Source organism: Zingiber officinale, chromosome 2B (assembly GCF_018446385.1).
Source record: "Zingiber officinale cultivar Zhangliang chromosome 2B, Zo_v1.1, whole genome shotgun sequence".
NCBI classification, from domain to species: Eukaryota; Viridiplantae; Streptophyta; class Magnoliopsida; order Zingiberales; family Zingiberaceae; genus Zingiber; species Zingiber officinale.
The window spans coordinates 51,790,084-51,796,756 of NC_055989.1; positions in this window are offsets into that span (position 1 = coordinate 51,790,084).

Sequence of the window (6,673 nt, forward strand, 5' to 3'; positions counted from 1 at the left end):
TTGGCAGGAGGAGCCTCCGGAATGGGCTGCTCCAGAATACGCTCCTGGGTGAGAACTATTCTCAAGTTCCTGTACCAGTCCAGGAAATTCGCTCCGTTGAGCTTGTCCTTCTCAAGGACAGATCGCAGGGAGAAGGAATTCGTGTTCGACGTCATGGTTATCTACAACAGAAAATTTGCAGAAATAAATATCATATTCTTTAAAAATTATTTAATTAGGCCTTTTAATTAAATGATGCTCCCACTGAATTCTATAATTCTTGTGGGACAAGATCCACATCATACTAACCCTTGAGTTAGCTTTGGCTAATATGCCCAAGGCTTAGTATGATCGGTAGGTAACGATTACCAATTACATCTCTATGCAACTCTTGTTTATAGAATCAATATCCGCATTTATATTAAAACTCGAGTTAGCTTTGGCTAATACGCCCGAGAGTTAATATAGATGTGATATTGACCTATCTTTCCAACTATTGGAAGAATGCCTATAGTTGACTCGATCCAACCGAGTAACTATGAATACTCAATCTAATTGAGTTTTTATTCACCCATGCGTTGATAGACGGGACCAAGATTGTCCCTCCGTACTCTACCAAGATAATATGTATTGCTCTGCTTTGGCAGATTCAACAATACATGTGATCGAGGTAGTGATAGGTATCACGGCACGGTTAGGCATTTTAGAGTTGGTTCGATCTAGATCTAATCTAATCGAGAAGAATGCATCTTGTGCACGACTTAGATCTAATCTAATCGCAAGGGTGCATCATGTGCACGACTTAGATCTAATCTAATCGTTAAGGCACTAATTAATTAATTAATTATTAAACATGCATCAAATACATAATAATTAATTAATTAATCTATTTGTGATTTAGTCATGGCCCTACTACGATCTTCTCAAGCCAATGAGAAGATCGATTGGTCAACCTAGGGTCAACAGCTTCTCCAAGCGCCTCCCTTTGACCACCTTGTGTTGCTCGTGCCCGCCTCGGAACTCCGTCTCGTGTGGATCCTCCACCGCTCCAATTTGTACATTACAATTTGAAACTCGAGTTACATTCGAGTCTAAATCTAATTTACAACAAGAATAAAAGACGAGGCACGACGCGCAGGTCGTGAATAATAAAATAAATACAACACGCGGAAACACATCACGGCACGCAGGCCGTATTATGAATTACAACACAACCAATCATATTGGGCTTTGGGCCATGACTATCACAAATTAATATATATAATTCAAAATTATATATTTTCATAATTTTCTATAATTTTAAAATTAATTTTTACAATTTTTACAAGTAAAATTTCCCGGAGGTCCCATTTAGCGGTTTCGGGCGCAATCGCGGAACGGATCCCCTTGCGGGGCCCAGGGGCAGCGCCCCTACCCGCGATCTAACCATCGCGAGTGTTCCTTTGCGATCCAACAGCGCCTAAACCCGCTGTCCCAAAACGATTTGGGCCGAGACATTACCGTTTCGGAAAAATCTTCCCGACGGGTTCGTTTTTAGCGATTTCGGGTGCGATCGCGGAGCAAATCCCCTTGCGGGGTTAGGGGCAGTGCCCCTACCCACGATCTAACCATCGTGAGTTGCTCCGTTGTGATCTAAAGGCACCCGAGTCCGCTGTCCCAAAAGTTTTTGGGTCGAAACGAAGCCGTTTGGGAAAATTCTTCCCGATAGCCAAAGCCTACAAGTGCCGAGACACTTGTGCTTCGCCTATAAGGAAAAATTACCCATAAAAACATAAAAATTGAATTTTTACAGAAAATCACAGAAGCTTTTTGTTTTCCAAAAACCAAAAACTAACTCGTACAAGTCTTTGCACGTGGCTCTGATACCACTGTTGGGTTCTTCGAGCCGCGAAAACCGCTTTTTCGCGTCGCGGAAACCCCGAAGGATCCAAAGCCGTAGATCCGTGCAAAGATACGTATACAAAATTCAAAAAAAAACTATTTCTTGTACGAGTTCAAAAACTGATCTACTACTTAGATCTACGAGGAAAAGGTGTTTACCCTTGATGCGCGCCCTACGCGAATCCCGCTCTTCCAAGGTGTTGCCGGATCTCAAGACCGTCAAGCGCCGGTCCTCTACAAGTATCCACATGGACAACTTAGATGGAGAAAACCTCACACAAAGGTGTGCTAGCACCTTGGTAAGGTTCGGCCAAGAAAGGAGGAGAGGGAGAGGGAGAGCTTGAGAGGAAGAAGAAGAAGATGCACACAAGTGAATGAAAAATCAATTTTTCACACACAAAACAAGTGGCCGGCCACTTTCAAAATTCACATTAATTGCATTAATTGCAATTAATATGAAACCATTAAGAGAGTGGTTTTGTAACTTCCATGAGGTGGCACCCATGATGATGTGGAACATCATTATTGGTCCACCTAATGCCAACTCACCAATGAAGTGGCAAAAGGTCAAGTCAAAATTGACCTTTGGTCTTCCTTCTCAAGTCAAGTCAAACTTGACTCAATCTCTACCATGGTGGATCTAATCCAACCATTTGATTCGAGCCAACTTAATATAATGAATCTAATTCATTAAATTAAATTGATTCAATGAGTCAAAATCTAAATTAGACTCATTTAACACATGAATCAACTTGAGTCGAACTCAAGTTAGCCCAATTAGGATTACTCTTAATCCAATTTGATTCATCAAATGAATCTAATCCTCTTGGTTCATCATATGAACCTAATCTCCACCTAATTGTCCTAAGTGTGTGACCCTATAGGTTCTTGTAACGTTGGCAATGCCCTAAACCCATTTAGGAGCATAAGTAATGAGCGGTATCTAGCAACACATCATTACTACCCAAATTACAAGAATGTCGAGATCCGACATCACCTTGTGACTACCAATTGTGACTACTCACAAAATAATGACAAGTGTCCTTCTATCCTAGACATCTAGATTGATCAATATGAGGCATAGACCGTGTCATCCTCTAATCAATCTAAATCTTGAACTCCAAGTAGACTCACTCGATCAAATGAGCTCAACATCTAATGTTGACTCATTTGGGCATGGCCATGCACTTAGTGGTCTCACTCTATCAAGAATACCGATGTCGCTCCCGTCATATGGGAGGGATAGATCCCATCTACATCACTCACATCCCTCTACATAATTCGTTATATACCCAGTAATCACCTTTATAGTCCACCCAGTTACGGGTGACGTTTGACGAAACTAAAGTACATAACTCCTTATGTAGGGATCCATGGTGACTTCAGGTCTAAGGACTAATAGTCATACTAATAGCCACATGAGAAAGTATATGACACTCATATAACGATCCATGATACTTTCTCATGGCGGGTCATTCAGTATACATTCTCTAATGCATACCCATGTGTCAGCTTGATATCTCTATATCCATGACTTGTGAGATCAAGTCATCGAGCTGACCTACATGCTAGTCTTATTGTATTAACATTGTCCCTGAATGCTAATACTCGACTAGGAATGATTTAGAGTAGTGTTCCCTATATCATCTCACTATCGATTCAACTAATCGATTGATATAGGTATGAACCTTCTACTCAAGGACGCTATTATACTTAGTCTATTTGGCACTAATATAAATAAGTATAATAACCAAACAAATGCCTTTATTAATAAACAAGAATATGATATACATGAGTCCATACAATCATCAAATGATTGGCTCTAGGGCTCTAACTAACATAAGTGTCCAAAGAGGATTAGAAAGTCTCCACCGGCGCCAAAGGTCAAGAAAGCCGGAGTCCCGATACGCAAAGGCAAAGAGCACGTGGTGTGCTTTCAATGCAATCAAAGGGGACACTATAGGAGTCAATGTCCGAGGGGGAGGCAACCTCACAAGGACAAGAAGACGAGCACATCGATAGGGGGAGCTAAGGCAAACCCTAAAGTAATCTCTAAGGCACATTATTGCAAAAATAATAAGACACATGCTAGTAGCCTTATTGCTATTGTTAATAATGGTAAGCATGATAACATTAGAAATCGATACACATGCTTAGGTGCCAAACATGTGAGCCTAGATAAGGATAACACTAGGAAAGCCAACCCTAGAATTAACCCATCTAAGGCTAAGGAGAACCTAGGTAGAAATCCCAAATCATCTAGACATATGCCTAGGAATACCTCAAAGAAAAATGAAAAATTAAAAATTGAGCTATTAGAGAAGGAGAATCAAGTCTTGAGGTCAAGACTTGATACTTTGGAAAAGGCTCTTAAGAACTTGGAGAAGTTATCTCTAGGGTTTAAGGGTAAAAAACCAATGTCCAAGGACAAGAAAGGTTTGGGTCACAAACCTAAGTCCTAAGTGGTCAAGCCCACTTATCATAATGTTCCATTCGATTATGGAACAAAATCTAGGGCTAGGAAGACCATCACCAAGGTCACAAGGGGAGTCACCCCTAGAGTGGATCTTGATGTGTCCCAAATGACCAAGGCTTTAAAGCCTAGGAGGGTCATTAGGAGGGTTGCTAGGGAAGTCATCCCTAGTGAATATTTAGTGAACCCAATGAGCTCAAATAGGTATTGGGTTCCTAGGAGCGTGATTTCATCGCGCTAGATGAGTTAGGGTGTGCCAACCTTACTTGAATAGGTAGTTAACCTAATCATGGCAAAAGGTGGCACTTTAGGAATTTTCAACGTGCAATCAAGCCTTGAAAATGAAATTGAAAATTATTCCTAAGGTGATTAGGATGTGCCAACCACATTTGAGGAATTTTCTAGAGTCAATCTAGTTGGCACATAGTGATCTAAAAGTTTTGAGGATATGATTTTAGGTCTTTTACACTTAGGAATATAGAATTTATGGCAAAATGATCAAAATTATCAAAAAATGTCAACTAAGGCTAGAAATAGGTATTTTCTATATCTTGACATGTTATTTGCCATATATTGTTTGCCATATGCCATGTCATGACATCATATTTAATCTATGATCATTTGAAATATCATGATAATGCTTAGGTTATTTATATGTCATGCTTTATTTAAGTTTCATACTTTATGCCATGACATCATGACATTGGCACATGTTATTATGTATGATATCATTTTATGCCATGTCATCATTTCTTGCATTTATAATCAATGAAATTGATTTAAGGTTAAAAACATAATTTGATATGGAGATCAAATTGATGTTTAGAAAATGCATGAGACCTTAGCCTAAGATAACCTAAACCCATATCTCACATCAAAATTGACTTGGATGTGTTTTTGATATACCTTAGATGTGTGTGAGATATTAGGATGATGAGTTAGGATCAAGGTGCATAGTTCTTGTGCTTAGATGAGCCTAATTCGAAATTGGGGATCATAGGGAAAGCATATGTACAAGTCATGTACATTTAGCCCAAAGATTGTGGTCCTAAATTAAATGGTTTAAAATCATTTCAAAATTGATTTGAAAAACCTTAACGAAGCTTTTCTAGTGATAGCATTCATCATTGAGCAAAGTGATAAAAAGATGAGTTAACTTTGAGCTATTTCAAAGACTTTTGAACTTTGTATCAAGATTTGAAAATGGAAATTATTTTCATAGAAAACTATTTTTCCATGATAGTATATGTTATGAGGAGTGTATCCTCAAAATTTTACAATTTTTAGAATTTTCTGTGATTTTCTAGAGGTTTCTGAATTTCGGGAGAAGAAATAAAAAATCAGAAATCAGAGTTGTGGACCAATCAGAGGGGATTCTGATCGGTCCAGGAGTGCCTGGATCGGTCACCGTGACCGATCCAGGGAATCCCTGATCAGTCTGGTGACCGATCAGGGCGTGCCAAGTTGCTGAATTTCAACTGTTGACTGAAATTTCAGCTACGGAAGTTGGTGGTTTAGAGTTATAAAGGTTTGAAACTCACCAAGACATTGTTGGTGCAATGGTCAAGGGAGAGTTGACCTTTAGGGGGAGTTCTTACTCCTAAAGACTTGAGTGATATGGGATTATCACTAAGTTAATTGTTGACCTTAGTATCAAGGAGGAAATTAAGGGTTTCAATGAAAGGTATGAGACTTTCATTAGGAAGAAACTCTTGACCTTGATTCACTCTTTTTGATGTGTGTCAAAAAGGGGGAGAGTAGAAAGGAGAATGGAGAATGTCTAGAGAATGTTCAGGGAAGAACATTGGAAAACCTAAGTTAGGTTATCGGGTTAACCTAACTTGATTATGGGTTTGATTATGGGTTTTGTCAAACATCAAAAAGGGGGAGATTGTTGGTGCAACCTAAGGTCAAAGTTGACCTGGTTGACAAGACTCGAGTTGACTTGACTCGAGTTGTGTTTTGATGTTTGACGAGTTCTGTTTGACAATGTTTGACGTGAACAGAAAAATTGTATCTTGATGTTTTACAAGGATACAAGCTTGGAAGATTGTGGGTGCAACCCGTGGTCAAGGTTGACCTGGTTGACCCGAGGTGAGTTGACCTGACTCGGAAAAGTCCAAGCAGGGAGCTTGGCACGGGAAAAGTCCAAGCAGGGAGCTTGGCATGGGAAAAGTCCAAGTAGGGAGTTTGGCATGGTGAAAAGTCCAAACAGGGAGCTTGGCACGGGAAAAGTCCAAGTATGGAGACTTGGCACGGAGAAGTCCAAGTATGGAAGCTTGGCACATGGGAAGTCGGAGAGGGCTCGGTAGCTCGTTCTCTGGATTGTGGTCAGAGAGG